This window comes from Nyctereutes procyonoides, unplaced genomic scaffold (assembly GCF_905146905.1).
Source record: "Nyctereutes procyonoides isolate TBG_1078 unplaced genomic scaffold, NYPRO_anot_genome, whole genome shotgun sequence".
NCBI lineage: Eukaryota > Metazoa > Chordata > Mammalia > Carnivora > Canidae > Nyctereutes > Nyctereutes procyonoides.
This window is the reverse complement of record NW_026575148.1, coordinates 4,995,141-5,015,484: the sequence shown is the minus strand read 5'-3', so window position 1 is coordinate 5,015,484 and position 20,344 is coordinate 4,995,141.

The window sequence follows — 20,344 nt, the reverse complement described above, 5'->3', positions numbered from 1 at the left end:
TTCTACAAAAAATATTTTAGACCACATCTGAAACAACATGAAAGAGAATGTTAAATATAAAGTTATGGGCAAAGACATATCAGATGTACAGAAAATAACAGAGTAAGCAAGGTAAATTTAATATAAAATAGAATTGAAGAACAAAAAGCATGTAATGTGATGCTTTTATATTGATAAAAGCTAATATCCACAATTAGGATACATCAGTCATGAAACATGTAACTAAAAAGACAATACAAACTCTACACAGCATAAACTATTAGAAATACATGGGAAGACTGCCAGAAACAAAATTGCAAAGGGATGCTTTATCACATACTATTATCAGTCTTTAACAGATCAAAGGTTAAAAAATAAATAAGGACTGATGGACTTGAAAAAATGCAATCAATATAATTATACCTCTATATTTTTACTTATGTATGATGTGTGGCATGTATACATATAATAAAAAGCTTTATAAAATATATATGTACCTATGTAAAAGCTCTGCAGTCTATAGAAACAATATTTTTTTTTTTTTTGCAAATTCCTCATTTACAAAAAGTAATCATACCCACATACCTTCAAAATCTTAATTAAAAGCAAGGAGTAGCAGCTTTGTAAACTATAGTTTTTTGATGGCATTACAATGAAATAAAAACTTAATTACACAAGTCTAAACAAAAACTTCAAACCACTTGGTTATCAAAAGCAAAACAAAACATATTGCTAATGAACTCTTAGATATAAGTATCACTATAGACCTTAGATAGTGTGTTTAGAGAGACAAGGAGAAATTTCTAAATTGAAATCTCTGTAATGTTTTCAAAGACATAACTTGAAGGCACAGTTACAGTCAGGAGTTCCTTGTTTATTAAACAGCAAAACATGAAAGTGAATTAAGTTAATGTTTAAACCAAAAAGTCTGAAGAAAAACAATAAAGAAAATAGAAGAAACTCAGGAGGAATAATATGTGTTAATAAGTAATTTATTTTTAACAAACAACAATGACTGCTACTACAAAAAGGGAGAATAATGACTAACAGAAAAGCTTCTGGTATATCCAAATAAGAACAAAAAGAAAGGGAAAGATAAATGTAGACGTTTATAATTTTAAAAGGGGATCTATCAGTAGATGAGAAAGTTTAAACATAAAGTGTAAACATTTTAGGAGAATTTTATATACCAGTCTGTGCTAATAAATTCTTAAAAATCTCCCCAAAATAAGGGAGTTCCTTATAAGGCATTATCAAAACTGGCCTCAAAAGAGGTAGAAAGTTTAAGTAGACCTACGGTTGTTGAAAAAAAAATTAAAAGCAAAATTTTATCTTTTGTGTGCTTAAAGTTGCAATGATTAAAAATTCCCATAGTATACAAGGTGACTGAGAGCATATAAAGAGAAAGAACATTTCTCAAGTCACTTTATGAAGGTACTGAGCCTAGAACAAACTATGACAAAGCTAAGTAAGTATCAGGAAGGTATCCAGCTCACAATATAGTAGTTCTCTACAGTTCTAATTTTTGCTTGAAAGCAATAGGATTTTGAGATTGATTGCTATTGCAGCCTAAGCCAAAATTATTCTGACTGATATGAAGGTCCTGGGAGGTCTGCAAGCTAGTCGTTTTTATCCTTACAATCAATAGTTCATGATCCATAAGAAAAAACAGTGATGCTTAGACTGTAAATCTGAAGCATATGTGCATCTCTGGCCCATCAACAGTTTGTACACATTATAATAAACATTAGAAAACTATGGCAGGGATTAAAATATTTATCTGGCAGTGTATAGAAGGATGTATTGGAAGTAAGAGGGTAGAGAAGGAAAATTGAAAGGAGTAAGGAAGCTGTTTTGGGAATTTAATTGCAGCAGGTCCCAGTGAAAGTGAACCTAGTAGGAATGGAAATGATGAAATGTGTTCAAGGCATCACATATGTATGCCTTAGTTTTTGTTATCATTGTTATTGGAAATAATGGTCTAAAATAACTTGATCAAAGATCAGGTACTGGGGTAAGAGGAAGAGAATTCATATATGATTTTAAGATTTTAACCTGCAGGTAGAAGCAAATTTTGGTATTGATATCGAGATGGCTTAAAGAGTCTGGATTAGAGAAAAAGGAATTTGGTTTTGGACATACATACCAGACTTTAAAAATTGTGCTCAGTGGGCACATGGAGATGTGAGTTTATAACTCAGATGAAAGTCCTTGGACCTGTGATGTTCAAAATGGGACTTCTAATCTGGACGTCCTAAAGCAGGTTTAGAAATGCTCTCCAAGCAGAAAAAAGACTGAGCTCATAGGAAATATCTACAGGTAAAACAAGAAAGGGAACAGCAGCACTGAGGGAAGTGACAGGGGCGATCTCCGCTGTAGGAAGAGGAGCATGCCATTCCAGTGTGGGGATGTGAATCTCCAGGACATGGCTCAGAAGCCCAGCCTGATGGGAGCATTGAGTAAAGGCCACTACAGCTCCTCAGAAGGAGAGAGCCTGTGTTCTCAGAGGGGATATTTGGGGGACACTGTAGTAGGAAAATCATTTTATAGGAGATTGCAGAAATTAAAACAAGGAGCCGAGATCACTCAGTTAAGAATGGCAAAAAAGAAGAAAGAAAAAGGCATCAGTAATTGGAATAAATCCTGAGGTCGAGGGCATATTTGTTTAAAATGGCTTTTCAAGTTCCTGTTCATTGGAAGGCAGATGGGAAAGAACCAGTTAGAGTGAGAAAAGTTAGAGATTTGGGGAGAAATAAAACAAGTATTGTAACTGGATCCCCCAGGGTATGGGAAAGGATAACATCCAGTTTGACTTTATTTTTTTATTTTATTTTTTTTCCCACTTTAAAGAGGAATGAAGACTTGGATTCTGTTATATTTGGAAGGAAGATGAGAAAAAGGGACAGAGTTTGTTTATGTTGTGATGATGGGAATGTTAGGAAATACATACCATCAGGTGTGATCAACTTAGTGAAGATGGAAGCTGTAGCTGAGCTTGTCCTTGGGCATATTTTGTCTGCCATCCACCCATGGGGAATTAGGCTGGATTTGCCCAAGGAATCTAATTTGAGCACTGCAGAATCACATCTGGTTTTCTTTAATGCTACATTGCAATTTTAAAAAAAGATAAGAATAAGTCTCCATTGGAACTTCACTATTATGGAGCTCTTATGCAACAATGTCATTTATGAGACCGTCTGAATGGGAAGATCTTTAGTAAGGAAAGCTCTACATAGTGGTTTGAAGTTTGGCCCAGTGTTAATGAGGCTGATTTTCTTTACCATCTTTTAAAATTTGTGTATTTAGAAATTTTCTTCCTGAACCTGTATTACTAAATAAAATCATTTTTATTTTGAGAATTGAAGTGTAAACAGAGGTAATGTTAATTAATTTACACTTTGTTTATCCTTTTTTTGAAAAAAAATCTGCTTTTTCATTTATCCAGGCTATAAATTAAAATTGGAATTTATAATGCTGTAACCCACTGATTCCACCCCCCCTTTCCTTTCCCACATTATGTTCTGTGGGATGTTATAATCACTCCCTTACATATGTCAACCCCTTTGGTCTTCTCTCCTAACCATCATAGGTACCTTGAAAAATCTTAACCCTATTTAATTCCTACTCTTTCCCCATTCTATGCTCTCACAGTAGTAATTAAGGTAGTTGAAGAAAATCACACGTATATTAAGTATAAAGTGGGGTTTTAATGAGTTGGAGTAAAAAAATTCAATTTTCTCTGTTAGATTTACTTACCAAATTTATAAATAAAAATCGCTTTGGTTTCCTGAATCACTTGGAATTCTCACTTCTGCAAAGTCAAGTGAGGTTTCTCAAGAGTCCGAAGGAGTTTTTAAAGAAACTTAATGAAAAAAAAAATTAAAAAAAAGAAACTTAATGAATGAGCATCTACTGCTCTTTTTGCTTATCTTTTGCTCTTATTTTTATATATATATATTTTTTGCTCTTAATAGTTGATTTAACTCATTCATTTGGCATCTTGAGAAGTGTTTAGATTCTGTTTATATTTTGAACGCTGAGCAGATAGGTTTTGCTGGTAGATCACCTATGAGATGTGAAGAGGGGTGGCAAACAAGGATAACTACAAGATTTTTGTCTCGCAAAACCACTTCTCAGAGATGAGGAGGAATATGGGAGGACCTGACTTTTGGGGAGATGAAGATGAGAAGGAATCAGGAATCCTGTTTTTGACACAGGAAGTTTAAGATGCCTTTTAGACCCTACTAGAGATGTCATGTAGGTATCCAGACATGTGAGTCTGGTATTCAGGGGAGAGGTCAAGCCTGGAGATACTACATCTGGGGACCTTCAGGAATAGATGGTAAATTATAGCCGCAGGAGCTGGATGAAGTTACCTAAAGTCTGAGTGTGTAGAGAAAAGAAGTCATAAAATTGAGGCCTGAGGCTCTCCAAAGCTTAGAGATTGGAGAGATGAAGAAGAATCAACAAAGAGAATGAGAAGGAACAGTGAGAAAGAAGGAAAATTTAAAGGGAATGTTGCCCTGGAAGCCAAGTGGAGAACAGCCCCCCCCCCCCCAAAAAAAAAGTGTAAAAAAGGAGAAAGATCATCTGTATCAAATGCTGTTGATGTTTAAGATGAGGACTAGTAAGTGACCATTGCATTCACCTGTGTGATAATCCTACTACTCTTGAGAAGGCTAGGTGAGGACTTGTGGATAAAAGGGATCAGGGAGGAGCTCAAAGGATAACAGGGAGGAAGAAGCCGAGGAGGAATTCTGTCAAGGGGAGCAGAGAAGCAGGTTGTCAGCTAGCAGGCTACGGTCTGTTGGGCTAGGTGTGGTTCACGAGAAGGTGTATTAAAGATCAGAACATTCTAGTATGTCTGTATACTGTGTGCTGACCCGGTAGAGAAGGAAAACTGATGACAGAGGGGACAGAGAACAGATACTGGAGCAACATCTATTCGTGAGTGGGAGGACATGGGACTGGGGAGAAGGGAGGGTCAGGGCACTCGTAAGAATAGACATTGGCCCACAGATGCAGGAGAGAGGGCAGATGCAGGAGCAAGGGGCAGGAAGTGGTGGGATGCAGCCCTGAGGGCTCAATGAAATTCTCTTCTCTTCTTTCTGTTGTCTCATGGGGCCCTGGAGACAACAGTGAGCAAGCTGACATATATAAGGGAATAATGATGGCAATGGAGCGTGGAACCCAAAGCGAGAAGGGGGACCTAGAAGAGGGCTAGGATGAGTGAATTACAGCATTAAATGCATTGAGATTTTGGCAGGGTCAAGACCCAAAGCAAATTATCTACTGGGTGGGTGACACCCGAGTAAACTTAAATAATTTTACCTGTATTTACATCTCTTACCTCCCAAATAAATTCTTAGTGAAAAGTTCTAACTGTAGAGTGATACATGAAGGCTGTTTTCATTTTCACAAATCTGATTGTCTTTTTCAGCAGTCAGCTTCAGTGTAGACACTGGGCGGGCTCCTGTGGTGCAGTGTAACAGCACTGTCCCCGGTGGCCCCGTGGCTTCTCATCTGCTGCACAGACTGTGGGCCGCCGGGCATGTGTCCCCGAATTTGTGCCTGAGGGCCATACTTATGCAACTGGGAAATATGTAGGGGGGTCGCAGGGTGACCATTTAACCCACAGGAGTGAGGAAGGAGCTGATAGAAAGTTCCCTGCCCACTTTGCCTCCTCCAACAGCTTGTTCGGACATGGGCTGTAGAGCATGTAGCAGTTGAAGCCCAACTTCAAGTACATCTTGGAATCCTTCTTTAGGCTTTTTCTCTTTCCTGGTCACACCCTCTTTGTGTGTGTGTGTGTGTGTGTGTTTAAAAGATTTTATTTATTTATTTGAGAGAGAGAGAGAGTGAGCAAAAGAGCACAAGTGAAGGGGTGTGGGGCAGGGGTGGGGTGGGAGAGGAGCAGAGGGAGAGGGAGAAGCAGACTCTTCTCTGAGCAGGGAGCCCCATGTGAGGCTCGATCTTGGGACTCCAGGATCTTGACCTGAGTTGAAGCTGAGGCTTAACTGACTGGGCCCTCCAGGTGCCCCCCGGCTGCACCCTCTGGTCTCTCACTTCTGCTCCTGGGGTTACTCTCCCTGATGAGGTAGTAGTTTATGGGGCATCAACCTTAAGTGAGTTCCACTCTCTGAAAACCTGGACAGAGACAGGCGTCCTAATGCTTTCTTTTTTTATATTCTACCAACTCTGGTAGAGGAAGAGAACTTTATATAAATAATTCGTCCCATGAGTAATCATTAAGAGAACCTGAAAAATTTTGAGATTAGAACCTGTAATTTTTCTTCCCTAACAGACTCTCATTGACAGATGATTTCAGCCACTGGCTATTGTTTATGAATTTAAATTCTAATGTTGCATTTTGTGATAACATGGACACAATATACAGGATTATTTGGCGCTCAAAAGTTAAAAGAAGTAAAACAAGAACAATTATTTTTATTGTACATTGTATACTAAGAATTCAAATTTTTCCTTTTCTTAATTTTGCTTCTTAAGAATTAGGCCTTAATGGTTCTTTCTTGGATTATCAAAATAGCTTCTTAGCTCCTTTCCCTTCCTCTGAGTTCTTCCCTTGCACTTCTACATGTTGTTCTCAGTGATTTTTCTGAAACAAAGATTTATCAGCTCATACTTCTCACTTAAACCCGTCAATAGTTTTTCATTACCCAAAATTAAGCCCAAACTCTTAGGATGACCTATAACTTGCTGCTCTCTCCTTTCCAGCCTCATGTGCATCTCGTGCTCTCTCTACATATTCAATTATTCATTGTTCTTCCCACTGGCCATACTGTTTCAGTCCTCAGGCAACGACCTGCTCAAGTGGCTTGTCTTCTGCAAAACCTGCTTCACTTAAAAATTAATACATTTCACATGTAGAAAATCTGGATTTCCTTCTCTTGAAGAGTGGGAAGATCTGGGACACTGGGCCCATGTTTTTCCACAAGTCAACAATTGGCTAGAGCAGAACACTGAGTATAAAGCAGGCATTGCCCTATCTGTTGCTATACTAGTCTAGCCTTCTCCTGTCATTTGTTTTTTGTTTTTTGTTTTTGTTTCTTTCTTTTTATTTTTTAACCACTTGGCCATTGTTAACATTTGGTTTGCAAATCTTGGCTCTTGGTTGTACAGCACTTGAAATAACATTCCTTCTGTAGTAGTGCTCTTGTCCTGTGAAGCTATGACCATTATTCCATTCTAAGTCAAAATTCTACATCGTTTTTTGATAGTTTGAGTTATTTATAAGTTATTTTCAGATACCATCTGATTAAATCTAAGTATGTCTCCTATACCATGTTATCACTTAACAGTTTTAACTGACAAACTTAAGTTGAAGTCTGCGATCAACTGCGATTTCTCCGTCAGCTCTTTTAAGAACCCACTTTAATAAGGTAAACTAAATTGTTCAAAAGAACTCATAACTCAAAATATTTGTATCATATTGTCTACTAAAATTTAGGTTTTTTTGTTTTTTTGTTTTTTTTTTTGACATCTTCCACTGTTTCAATGCGTTTCTCTTATTTCTTGTGTTACACCAGTTCATGGTGGGGAAAAAGTATAACAGGATGTGACATGATGTAAGTGATACAATGACATGTATAATGTAAAGACTACACTCTTGTTGGAAGTAGACACCTGTATTAATTCAGATCTTCAGAATTTAAAAAGAAACTGATGAACAAAAGTAGAAATGCCTGTGTACTGGTGGCTGCATGAGGTGGTTTACCAACCCAAAGGGATTCAAGTATGAGTACATCATCATCACTGAAGACCTCAAAGCTAACTAACACCTAGATGGTACTTCACTTGCTGTTTTCTAAATTTGATTGCATTCTTTAAAAGACATTCTCAGTAGCAAACATTTAAGAAAAGAATTTTCATTTTTTTAAATTTTAATAACGTAGTCATTCAAATTATTTAAATCCCAAAGCGGATAATTTAATCCAAAGCTCTCTTTGCCATACTTCTCTGAATAGATTATGTTAAAGATGTTTTTTGTTGTAAACAGTAATGATAAATATATTTCTCTCTTTTAAAAATAATCTTCTTAGATAAAATATTACATGTTTATCAATGGGAACTTGGTAAGGCCAAAAGAATATTAAAAGTTATTGATAAGCATCCCACCCAAAGATAACTACTGTTTATATTTTAGAGTATTTTCTTCTAGGCATTTCTTCTAAATTCATATCTACCCCTTCACTTTATCTATATTCATATCTACATCTGCGTCTAGACCTATACCTATCATCTATCTATATATTAGCATATTAACAATCATTTTACTGTATCTCAAAATTGTGTGGATCTGGAATATGGTCAGGGCTCAGTAGGCATTCTTCTCACTTAGTGATATTCAGCTGACAGGCTGGTCTGGAATTTCTGACATGGCTTTCCTTATACACATGGCACCTTCACAGGGTGGGTGTATAATACTTGGCCCAACTGGAGCTTTCAGCCAGGTGAATTAGCTATCTCATTGGGCCTCACTAAGAGACTGCTTGAGCTTTCTTATAGCATGGGGGCTGAATTCTAAGAGCAAATGTTCCAGATGTGAGTATACTTAAAAAATGTGGTTGAAATTCAGCTGTATACCCAGTTTTGACTCTTACATTTAAAGCTTAAAAGCATGTTACAAGCATTTTCCTATTTCACAAAAATTTTTGGCAATTCATTTTGATAGCTACATAATATTGCATCTTATACTATGCAATTTACTTAGCTACAATCCAATTTTCACACAAATAATAGGATTTTATCATGTTAATAATATGTAATAAAAATTTCTGTGCATACCATTTTGCCTGAATTTTCTATTAATTCCTTAATATGTAGTTCAAGAAGCAAAACTAGCCAAAGGTAATGACGAATTTTAAGACTGGAGATATAGATTGTCGAATTGCTTTCCAGAGACATAGTACTTATTCATGCTATCACAATGATTGTTGAATACCTATCAATATGCCTTCAGTCAGCATTTTCATTCTCAAATCTTTGTACATTTGATTATTTTAAATATTTTATTATTGTTAATTGCATTTATGTGATTGCTAGTAAGCTTGAAATATTTTCATGTTCATTATCAATGTATATTATTTTCTCTTATACGTATTTAGTATATCAGTTTATCTAAACTTTGTATTATATAACTATTTAAAGATATAAGCTGTGATAAAATATGTCTAGGTACTTTTAGAATAGAGATTCAAACCGACAAGATTCACATAGTTTGTTTTTCTCTCTGTCATAAATTTGAATTAGATTTAAAATATTCCTGAAATAATTTTGCTTATCATTGGCACAGTTTTGCTCACTATTCCTACTTAATCTGGGCTATGCTGAAAGATAATAAAAATTAAGACGATTGTGCAATTTAAAAAGATTCCTTTCTCAAAAAAAAAAGATACAAAATATACTCTGGAATCAGCATAAAATTTGATTACTTTGACTTTTAAAATAGCAAACAATTTTTTAAAATGTTTCTAAAATTCTAGAAGTTATATTAACTGTGTATTGCCCTTTTATTGTAGAGTAAAAAAATCATTATTTCTGATTGATATGTTTATACATCATAAACATATCATAAAGTTTGAATATTATTTCACATTACTATTATATATATAGTTTCTCAAGACAGAAGAATGACAATACAGTCTACCCAAAAGTATTTTTATTGTTTAATTTAAAAAGGTGTTTGAATTACTTAAAGGATATGATTTCTCTCTTTCCTTTAATGTTCACTTCAGGACACTGTAATAAGGTTTTTAAAGTAGCAAAAGTAAAATGGCTGATATATAGACGGGTATAATCATATAAGAGGTGTGTATTTTGAACGTGAAGCATCTGTGAAACTTATTGTGGAAATTCAGTGTACAATTTCAATAGCAGTATCACAAACTACCTTGGAAAAAACAAAACAAAAAGAATGCAGGAAATCTCAACAAAAAATGTTTCTTTCTTTCTTTCTTTCTTTCTTTCTTTCTTTCTTTCTTTCTTTCTTTCTTTCTTTCTTTTTCTTTCTTCTTTTTTGCTATAAAATGAAAGCATTTCATCATGATTTCCTGCCAAGATTTGTCCTCAATAAATTCAAAGTCCTTCTTTTCACTTTCCCAAATTCTGTAAAGTGCATTGCTATTGATTTTGGAACATATATTTTCTCACATAATTCTTACTCAGAGTCAGTTTGTTTGATGCCTGCTAATTTGCCCATTAGCCATTTTCCTGTATCCTTCCTTTTCTGTCATTGCTTTGTTATGCAAGTCTTCCTCTAAACTAGCTTGACCACTTAACACTAGCCTCGCAGTGATTTGGATTACAAGGCTAGTTAATACATGAATACGGATTGCGTGTGTGTATGTGCGCATTGGCGTGTGTGTATGCGTGTGTGTAACTTTTCTTTTTCCTCTCCTTTTCCTTCCTGCCTTTCCACCTTCCCTTCCTTCCACCCTTCCTTCCTTTGCTCTATTTGGCAACCCTAAAAGAAATGCTTGCAGTAAAGTTACATTACTAGCTGCATAATGCGATGCCGTGTTAAACTGTAATCACCCCTCCACTGAACCTAACAAAGGCAACATGCTAATTTTTGTGTTAAGACATAGTGCGATGGCACACAATCACATGATGCTGTTTCATCCCCTTTCTTCTTGAGACTCTCCTAGCAGTCCTCTTTATTGCTCATGGGTTTCTAATAATGGTGTCCATGTGGCTTTGGAACAACAGCAGAATGTTAATTTATTCCCCAGTGTTACCTAGAGGCCCTGATGTGGGTCCAAGATTGGTGATGCCCTAATTTAAATACTGGGTAGGACCCGGCTGATCAGGTGGCTCAGGGCTAGGACAATAGGCCGTGAAGGGAAGTCCCACTCCCTGATCAGGACAGATCGGGAGATTCCGAATGTAATTGGCCTCCGGGGAGTGTGTAAGTCAGGCTGTACACCCCCTTCAGACCCCCTTAATGCCTTGCCAGCTGGAAGGAAAAGTGCCTGCTTGTGTTGCCCACAAAGGAAGCGGGGACTGACTGAGGGGGGCAGAGCTGGAGAAATTAAAAAAGAGGAAAGAGACAGCGACACAAATGAAGAGGTGGGTAATAATATTGTACATCTAAGAGCCGGGTGAGTGTGTCATAAACAAATGGGCTTGCAATGGTCAGTAGACAATTATATCCTGTTACCTCATTTCAAATGCTGACTAATTATATAGAGCAAGAGGAAATTAGCACAGGAACCTCTTCCTTTGCCAAGTCCACATCAAAATGCTGTAAAAGAAAACATGAAATCAATCTTCCGTGGTTTTAAAGAACTCATAGTTCTTGAAGTTTAAATCTCTGCACAGAGTCCTTCAAAATTAGTATATGACTTACTGGATGTTCAAATTTCAGAAATTAGACTTGTTAAAAAAACAAACAAACCAAGAAACCAAACCTATGATCTGCACCTTTTTTTGGTGATCTGGACAACACATTTAACTTTTTTAAAAAATTCTCATAATATGGCTTAAATCTCCAACTTTCATCCAACTTGCTTTGTCACATAATGATTTGCTCAAGTGGGAAATTGTCTTCCTGGACAGCATTGTCTCCTGAAATTCCCATGGGGTACATTTGGCTTGTTTCAGCATTTAACCGAGCTCTTGAACTTCCTATTCACAGACATGCTGGTCAATAATAGATTAGTATTATTGACCAATTAGTAACTTTGCTGACTACAAAAATTTTGAAAATTGGATCACTTTCTTCTCTTGCTTTATAGCTTTATAGTTGTATCACCATTAGAAAAAAAACAAACAATAAAACCTCAGTTTCCAAAATTGCTTAAAAAGCATTTAAATGGCACCTAATAAAACACTTTAAAGGACCAGACCCTTATTAAAATACTCCAAAATGTATGGAAGCATGATATCGTGGAGGGAGTTGTTAAGTCAAACCTGTGATGACCTTTGGCAGTGAGAGGCTTCCCTGACTCTAAGTTTCCTGGTCCCTAATGGTGGTGGTCATCATTGCTCAACAAAAGATGCTGAACTTTAGGATTCTGCTGTGTCGTGTATCAGAGGTCAGTGTGGGTCAGGCTTCAGGACTCCATCCTGGTTTCACCCAGAGTAGTATCATGCCTTTTCAACATAAGGTTTTGAAGCAAGATTTCTCTTGGGGGAAAGAAAATATTTCATAATTCCGCTAGTTTAAAAATATTTTAAAAGGACTGGACTCGATGATATTTTGGGACTCAGTCAGCTCTAACATTCTGTGCTTCTGTGTCAAATACTGTCATGAAAAACCCGCCACAAACTACAGTACTGTGTTTCTTTGAAATGGAATCTATCGGTGGGGAAAATGAGGGGTCTTATTACTCTTGAACATAAAACTCAGGTTTTCTCCTGTGACCACAAAAAAAAAAAGTGTCTTTTTAGGAAATTAATTTAAATAAACCTTCTTAATGGTAGTCACATAGATATCTTTCACTTGCTTTTTTAGTGCAGTAGTTTGTTGCTGGCAAGGTAGGGGGAAGATGATCTTTTAAATATCACCTTCCTTCAGGTGTGAGACTCTTACTGCGCTCCTATTCCTTCTTGTGCCATTCTGGTGAAGGCAACGTTGCCATAGATTCATTTGCTATCATAGTAGTAAAAAATAGAGGAAAAACAGCAAGAAAGCCAGCACCAAATTAAGATAACTAAAAAAGCATAATGAGGTTAATATTTTTGAAAGTATTGCTGATGTCTTTAGCAAGTTGCTTAGTAACTCCTCATCCATTGAACCAATAGCGTTTATAGTTTCCCTCTGAATCCCTGGGAATAGAGGCCATTGCTCAGTTTAGGGTAGCGACCTCAATTCTTAAGTAGAAGCGTGTTCTAAATTCCATAAGCTTCATCCCACGTGCAGAGCATGGAAAACATGTAGGCAACATTCCCATTAGGGGGAAGTATAAAGCCTGCTAATGGTGAAGGGTAGCAGAAGAGAAAGAGACAGGGGGAAAAATGCAAGAATTGAGACATTAGTGTCCAGACTTACTTACCTCTGGGCTTCAAAGCCCCAGGGCTAGTAGGAGGGGTTATAAAACCCAAGGTCTCGGCTTGAGAAGGACGACTCAGCAGAAGGACACTGTACATATTTGGGATTTACAGTTCTGAAAGGAAACTCTCATAGAAAATCTTTGACAGTAGAAAGTGACTGCAGTGGAAGAGACGTGGCTGGATGCTTGTTCAGGCACACACCAGCCTGAGACACGTCTCAGATGAGTGGGCCACAGATGAGGCTGTTGCTGGCCAAGTATCAAGGCAGTCACTGAGGTGATGGTCATAATGACCTATGGCAGAGGCCTGTGACAGAGCACACTGCCCAAGGTGATGCTCAAAAGAGAGTCACTTCAGAGATCAGGTCATCTGTAGCCTAAAGAGAGCCAAGGGGGTGGCCTTGTCATTCTCAGAGAAGGCTGAGCTCCCCAGAGAGCTGCCTCTGTGTGCTGTCACTGCCAAGAAGAGGGGCTACAAATTTCAGCAGCTCAAGTCAGCAGTGGAGTCAACGAAGACAGAAACGGGTGCCCAGAGATGAGCAGGGTTGAAACTTCTTCCACTCACACAGGCTCTATAAGCTCCCCATGCACTCAGATGCCAGGCTGAGCATGAGTAAGAAGAAACAGTTGCCTGGACTGTCCCAGTTTTAGCACTGCAAATCTGAAACCAGGGGAATTTCTCAGTACTGGGCAATCTGGGACAGAAATGCAAGATTTGCTGAAAACATGCATTAGCTTATAGCCCAGTGACAGGAAGAAGAGTTGCCCAAATTTTGCAGAGTCCTGAGGGTAATGCCCATCCAGTAACTAAAAGGATCAGTCATCATGGGAATTTGCCCATTAAAAAGGTAAAGTAATTTTTTTTGAGTATTCCACATGGGTTAAATGACAGATGTTTTGTCCCAGTATCATAAAAGACCTTTGTAAGAAAAACCTGAGTTATTGTCCTTTCTGGTAATTTCTCTCATTTTAAATTAGATTTCTCTTTCTCTTTTAACCTAGGTTGAAAGTACCCATAATTTAGGGTTAAGGGTTTTAAGTTACAAATCCAGTTCTTTGGAAGGAGGAAGGTAATACTGTGTCTTTCTCTAATAGTAATTACATATCCCTGCCACATGTTCTATCCATAGTTTGCCTTAGACATGTAGCATGGTGGTTGAGCTAGTGGGGACAGATTTCAGACTCCTGGGTTCAAATCCCACCTCTCCATTTTCTCTGGCCATACCCTGTAGACCATAACTTGGGGTGGCTTGGTTTTCCATCCATGGAATGTGATGATGCCAGTAAAGGGAATAATATGCACCTTGCAGTTTTTTGTCAGGATTCAATGAGATAATGAGTTTGGAGCTTTTTCAGTGTATCTGGGTACATTGAAAACACTCAATAAATGTTAGTTTGTGTTTTAAAAAATGAATGCATGATTCCTCCACTAGGTTGGAAACTATTTGATCATAGAGATACTTTCCACTTTTGCTCACCTCTTTATCCCCAATATCTGGAACAGAGTAAGCATTGAATAATTGTTAGCTCTTATTAGGATTTTTTGAAAAATATATCCAAAACTTCCATACTCTTCTTTCTGTCTGGATTTCTCTCTTACTATTTTTCCTTAGACTTAAAAGATAAATGGAAAAAGGAAAACTGATAATTCATTGGAAATAAAATACTTGGGTTTTATTATGAAGATATGGAGCATATATGCAGTCTCAAATGTGCTATCTTTTGGAATGTCTGAGACAGGCAGAAGAAGGTCAGACACCAATCTGGGAATCTGAAAAATCTGGCTCCTGGTATTTCTCTGCCAAAAAAAAAAAAAAAAAAAAAAAAAAAAAAAAAACTTTTCCATAGTGTTCTCTTTAAAATTTTCAAAATTAGAGGGTTGGACTACATAAGGGCCAAGTTCATGTCCAGCTCTAGACTTCAGCAATTCTAGTAGAGAACAAAACAAGACAGTATACAATTAAGTGCTAAGTTGTGGACTGAATAGCATGGTAATGCTTTTTAAAAACTTCACTCTTTTCTCTAAAAAAAGAAAATCTTTCAAGGGTTAATGTTCCCCATTTCCTTTAGAAAACCTGCTTTCCTTGTGCAGGACTATCTTGGTTTGGATGAAAAAAGAGAACACGCCTGTGTAGCCTGTGTAGAAGATTCCCAAGCAGCTGAGAACACCTGACAGCAGAGACACAGCCAACATTATTTCGCATCTTGCGCCAATGAGGGAATAAGCATAGCTCCTACCTAGAAGGTTCATGAGCTGAAGGAAGCTGGCAAATTACTCTGTAATTACAGCCATCTTTGCAGCAGGGCAGAAACGACAGGCAGAATTGTCTGTATATCTTGAGGTAGCTGAACATCACGTCACCTCTCAATTGGCCTCTTTCCTCTAGTCTTTCTGTGTCTACTTTTTTCCCCATGTAAGACAAATTGCTCTAGTCCTCTTGCTGAGAAAGGAGGAGGTGAGTTGCACAGGCTCCGAGTCTGAAAGCCTAGGACGCTCTCCAACCCTAATTTGTAAATGTAGGCAGGAGATTGTTTCATTTCTTCTGCTCCTCTCTTAAGAGGAGTCTCACAAAAATCCTTCATAGGCTCTAAATTATAACTTAGGAGGTACTGTCCTTCCCCTGATGACACTGACTTTTTCAAGTATCGCTGCTAGGGTCAGGCCAGTCTAAGAAGGAAGGCAGATACTCTCGTCCTGAAATCTCACTCTATTTGGAGAGGCAAGGTCATCATTTGCCTTTCTTGCTGTTTGTTCTGGAAGTACCTTCTCTGACATAAACCAGAATCTTTTTGGAGTAAGGATGCATGCATAAAGGTAGAAAATTTGGTTCTAGTAGAAATTCCCCTTGCTACTTGAACGTTTGAGGGATTCCTTTGGTGAGTGATGTGTAGGCACAGCTACTTCTTTTACTGAAGACACACTGGTACTTCTCTGCAGAGCTATGGGCCATGTGGGCTCTATATGGACTCTAGAATATATTGCTATCACCTTGTCATTCTATCAACCTTTCTTACCAAAAGTAGGAAGGGGTAGAAACAAAGCTTGCATCGGACAGGAGATTCTCTGTGCACAGTTTTATTTGTCTGAGCACTGATGACAAATAGAACTTGATTTAGACCAAATGGCAAATCTCCCCTATTTCTTTTCAGTGGCATCCAAACAACTCTCAATCTTACCCCTTTGCTGTGAGGAGAAACTGGGTAGAAAGTGACACACTCTGGAACTACTGGCTTCCAAGAGTGGCAGATTAGTCAAAGGGGCCTTGCCTCAGGATGTGGCCCCTCAGAAGATGGGTCCCTACTCTGTCCCCTTGTCCTCATTGGCCTCATCCAAACTCCTTGTAATAAGAAACTCTGTCCGTTTCCTCAAGACAATGTATATGCCCAGAGTCCTTTCTCATTGGTGTTCTCTCTCATCCTACTCCTGAACCTGTGTGTTAATCATGATGTTGCCTACTCCCCAGTAGGTGGGCAGGTGATCATGTGTGGTTTAAGAATCTCTCAGGGGTTTATGGAGGGAGGCCAGGCATAATTTTGTAGACTGATAAATGGTAAAGGGAACTCTGCAGTTATGGAGTGAAATCTAGAAATAAACTCTTCCTTATTCTTTAGAGCACTTCGTATTTTGTATTTGTTAATTTGTTCATTAGCTTCCTGTCTCTGCAATGGCTTGTGTTTTGTGAGAACAGAGACTGTAAGTAATATGCTGAGTATCTAGCCTCTAACTCAGTGTCTACCTCAATAAATAGCTATTGAATGGGGAAAAATGAAATGAAATGATCAGATCTCTTTTAACTTGTGTGTCAGTGTGTGTGTGTGTGTGTGTGTGTGTGTGTGTGTAAGAGGGAAAAGAGAGAGGGAGAGAGAAGAAAGGGGAGGAATGGGGAGAAATATATCTGGGAAAACTTTACGCATCTAAAGTTTTCAAACTTTTTTGGTTGACAGTGCCCTTAGTATCTCAACATTTTTTTCTCACAGCATTCCTACACCAAAAGAAATACAGGACAGTTCCATTAAGCAGTTCGGTACAAATAATTTAACAAGCATTTATGTCATAATAACTTAGTGGCTGTTAAAAAAGCACACCTAAGTTGAGAAAATGTTTCATTCTATTCTTATCCAGTATTACATACAAATGGCATATATGTGCCTGCCGGGCACTGCACAACTCCCTGAACTTTGGAATCAGGTGAGACATTGTTAGCCTTAGTCCCTGCTCTGCGTTCTGCAATGATTTTCATGTGATATTTGCTCACAGCAACTGCCAAAAACCCAAAGACGTGATGTCATCAGAAGGAATCTAGCTTAGTATGGTACTGAAATCGGGAACAACCTCAAGCAGGTAGTTTGTGAGATATGTGACAGATACAGAATATCTCTGTGTCTCCCTCCAAAATAAAAAAGATATCCCACGGTGAATATCCTGTGGCATCCTGGAGTTCATTGGCTCAAAGATTAACTACGTGGCTACATTCATGTTGGTTTCCTATATTGGAGGAATCGTAGTGAAAGATATGTTTTGATGATGAAAAGGTAATACAAGTTTTAATCACATTGTGAATTACTTACCAATTATGGCTAATTTTCATTCCATAACAGTCTTCATTAAATATGTCTCGGGTTAACTTTGCTGAGTTGAGTTTGATTACGCTCAAAGGCCATGACACTATAGCAGTGAGACCAATTTCTCACGTTATTCACATGAATTGGTTTCCTTACTTTATAGCCCACAGGTTTAACCTTCACACTTTGTGGCCCATGGAGCATGTTGTCTGCTTGCAACTTACAAAGGGTGTGGGGGTCACACTGCTGGTCTTGCTCACAGTCAAGCGTGAGAGGGCTTACAGCATCTGCAACACATCACAGCATTGTGTCAACCTACAAATTATGTGTTGGAACTGGAGGAATTTACTTAAAAGGCTTCCAGTGAAATACTATGACAAATAGGTACAATCTAACATCAGCCTTCGCACTAAATGCTTTATTCTTGGCATTTATAAATGTTCATTACCGTTGTGCATTCTTGAGTAAATTTAGGTCTTAGAAGACAATTTGTAATCCTTATCACTCCTTTAGAATCCAGCTAACCACTGCTCTTTCATAGCTGAAATGTGAGACCTCAGAGGGTTAAGTCAGTTTCACCCACACACAAAGTCAACATCAAGTATTTCTTTAAATGTGGACTCCTTGACAAACACATCTCTCCATTTGCAAGGCCCATGAATTTAAAGCATCCGGTAATAACAGGCCTGTTCTCCTTCTCGGAGCTGGAAGCTCCTTGTGAAATGGTATCCTGCCAAAGTGCCACTGCAATAAAGCTCTGCGTCCTAACGTTGGTGTCAAAGTGCCAGCGAACCAAGACTGGCAGCCAGCTAATTTGGGAGAGCTGTCTGCCTCAGCCTCTCCCCTGCCCCCACTCCTACTGATCAACTCACCAACATGAGCTATTCAGCTTGTCAACCATTCGTGGGTAGGGGGAGAGAGGATGAAAGAAATTAGGATGTGCCTTCTTCTCTCATTCAATACTCAGATCCCCCCTGGGTCACTGATCCAGCCTCTGAGAACACTGGGAACTCTGTTCCTCCCACTTGATTAATGGCTTCATAAGCAGATCCTTGAGGTAAGAGATACACCCTTTGCCAAAGGTGGTATTACTTATGACATACAATGTTTTGACAATATCTAACAGTTTCACAGATATCCTTAAATAAACTGAATACTTAGATATATGAGCATCTGTTATAATAAATGTCTTGCCTGATTAATTATCTTATTTTCTTTTATTAAAAATGATGAATAAAATTGAAGGGAAGTAAGTAGCTGCATTGCTAGGGACAGTTGGGTGGGTGAGAACCCTTCCTTGGTGTCTGAGTTTTGGGGGCAAGAGAGCTACAAAAAAGCAATCTGTGAGCTACACATGCTTACTTTGTGGTAGACTAAGCCCCGACTCTCCGTGGCCACACTTAGAGTCTCAAGCATACAAATTTGAGTTCCTTCTCTCAATCCATCAGAAATCTATATGACGGGGACAGAAATAATCCTAGCTTTGTTGGCTGAGGCTCCGGTGAGATAATGCCCCTAGCGAGTGTGAACTAAATGATTTCTCCTCCTCCCTCTTTTTCCTGATTTAAACAATGATGTGAAATAGGTGTACCATAATATAAATTTGCAAATTGGCCCCAAACGTTTGATCTTAGACAAATATAACATGAGGAGAATAATAATTAAAGAAAGAAATCCTACCTAGCATGAGGAAATTATGGCAAAATGAATATGGCCGTAAGGAGGACTCAGATGTAAGAATGACTTACCTTAAAAAAAAAAAAAAAAGAATGACTTACCTTGAGGCAGTGATACTGTGCAGCTTGTGAACTGTTCACAATGCTTAACAAGCAGTTTGGGGCTCATTATAGCCTATTTTGCTCTGTGTACCCTGTGTATTTGGTCCCATCCCTGTCAAAAAGTGCTTCAAATAAAACATGTAGGTTCGACCCCTTGGCATGTGGGTGTTCTCATCATGAACAGAGAGTACTGGTACCTCAAGGCGATGTCTTGATTCTCCCTAGCAATCATGAAGGATAGATGTGGGCACACCCCATTGAGGTAAGTAGTGCAATGAGTTATAAATATAAACATTTTACTCTAGCAGGAAAGGAGAGGGAGCCGAGCTTTACAACTAATGCGGTGGTGGTGGTGGTGGTGAATCAACAGGCTCCTGTTGTTGGATGGGTACCATCAAAGAGAAGAGAAAGCTTGAGGTGCATGTACTTCATTCAAGAGTTTCAGAGATGGAGCGATCAAGGGAGAAACTGTGTGTGTGTGTCTCAGACAGAGAGAGGTGGGAGGAGAGGGAGGGAAGGAAGTAGGGAGAGAGTTTTCACTGGTTTTAAAGAGTGCTTTTTTTTTCCACTTTTTTTTTTTTTTTTAAATACATAGAGGGTTTTCTGCTCTGGACTCCTTTCTGAAAGCTCTCTCCTGTGCGATATGCATATAGTAGGTATGATTTTGCCCCCTTTTAATGCAGTTGCTTGTGGAGAGTGGCAAAAGAGTTTTTGAATATCACAGAGGCCAGCTATTTTCTGTTATGTTTTTTAACCTTATTTTGTTGGTTCACACTGTCAGGCTTCTAGACCATCTTCTTCAAAAGACACCTCATTTTCATTTTCAATCAATTTCTCTCCACGATTTTTCACATAACTTCCTTCACACTACTAATTTCACTTTAGAGCTGGCATCCTATCCCACATCCCTGGGCTTGCTGTGCTAACATGTTTAAACATGATTAGTCTTTATTAATGTAAGAGAGACAAAGCTCCAAGAATCACACACCTCTTAATTTGCTATAGTTCCAA